Source organism: Carlito syrichta, unplaced genomic scaffold, assembly GCF_000164805.1.
Source record: "Carlito syrichta isolate Samal-C Ts95f unplaced genomic scaffold, Tarsius_syrichta-2.0.1 Scaffold249948, whole genome shotgun sequence".
NCBI lineage: Eukaryota > Metazoa > Chordata > Mammalia > Primates > Tarsiidae > Carlito > Carlito syrichta.
Genome location: NW_007194044.1, coordinates 269,530 through 271,204, shown reverse-complemented (window position 1 = coordinate 271,204; position 1,675 = coordinate 269,530). Strand labels below are relative to the sequence as shown.

General features: G+C 40.6%; 1 pseudogene; it reads right to left on the bottom strand.

Annotated features, from left to right (window-relative positions):
• Positions 1–582: 582 nt before the first annotated feature.
• The window catches only part of LOC103253744, a 1,702-nt pseudogene continuing 609 nt past the window's right edge, over positions 583–1,675 (bottom strand).

Here is a 1,675-nt window from a genome sequence, read left to right as displayed (position 1 = left end):
GATTGAACAGTTTGTGTGGTTTAAAAATGATCAATCTCCAAACTTCTGTTTACTGTAATGAGGAGTAAGTTTCGGTAGTTAGATCACACAGGAACATAAGTGGGTAAGCAAGGGAAAGTCATAGCTGGTGAGTGTCTTTAAAGCTCTTCCCATGCTTCACTTTTTAAAATGTTTAGGGGAAAAAAGTTAAAATATTTGCCACTACTCTAGCAAAACAAGCCCCAAATAACTAAACAAAAGCAACACTAAAACCACATTACACAGATGTGTCTTCATGCTTTCATCTGGTGACTATCACATCTAGTTTAACTGGGATGCTTCTCAACTTTAAAAACTGATTGTGAAGATGTAGCTCTCAAGGGCAATTTGGAATTTGGATGTAACCCTGTTGACTACTGAAGCAGAGTATACTTATTACATACAGTGGAGCACATCTTTCCACTAGAAAAAAAAAGTTAAAGTCCTTTACCCATCTCCTTAAGTCGAAGGTGTGACATCATAAAGGGTGTCAAATGGTTGGATGGTTTTACAGTGCACACTTATATGTTATGAAGTATGTCCTTAACAAATCTGATGGTTTCTTTATCGAATTCCTTTCTTCACCTTTGGTGAATTAGCTATTTGAGGTGAAGTGATAAGACGTCTGGAATTCAGTCTGCTGTACTGGTACTTAGCTTTCTCTTCAGATGGTTTCAATATCTGAAACAAACACATCAAAACCATCCACACTCACCATTCCACCAGCATTATCAAACTCGCCACAGTAATTTGGAGTTGGAAATAGGGTTACCAATTGTCGTTTAGCAAATAATTCATAACCATCTTCCATCACCTGGTAAACTTGACAGATCCAGTCTACATCATGGAGGTTTAGAAATTTACTGACTACATCAGCTCCAAAATTGAAGGAAATGCCATGGTCGTTCTCCTCTCAGCCTTGCACATCCTTATTCTGGTCAGATCACAGCAAACCACAGAGCAAATCTGTGTCAGGGATGTCAGTAGGCCGCATGATTCTCCGAATCTGCTCCATTGACTGTAGGTTGGGTGACAGTCCTCCATGACTGCAGAAGATCTTCTCATCCACAATAGCAGCTATGGGCAGACAGTTAAAACAGTCAGTGAAGGTCCTCCACAATTTAACTAACTCTTCGTTTGCATTCATCATAGAATCCATAAATGCGATTGATACTAGCATAGCCATGGTTCCCTCTTAAGAGAAAGAAGTTCTCTGGATATTTGATTTTTTGTAAGCCAATAGCAAGCAAATGGTATCCAAGGACTGCTTTCCCTTTGTCTACATAATCTCCTAAGAAGAAATAGTTAGCTTCTGATGGGAAACCTCCATATTCAAATAATCTCAGTAAATCTGTATACTGTCTGCCGAACTTGGTGGCTCAGCCGGTAATCCCAGCATTTTGGGAGGCCGAGGCTAGTGGATTGCCTGAGCCCGCGGGTTTGAGACTCAACCTAGCAAACTGGTGAGACCTCATCTCTACAATAAATAAAAAATTAGCTGGGTGTGGTAGCATGCGCCTGTGGTTCTGGCTACTTAGAAGGCCGGGGCGGAAGGATCGCCAGTCTGGGCAACAGAGTGAGACTCCAGCTCAAAAAAACAAACCTGAATACTGCCCATGAATATTTCAACAGATTTTTTTTTTTTTCTGAGTTGGAG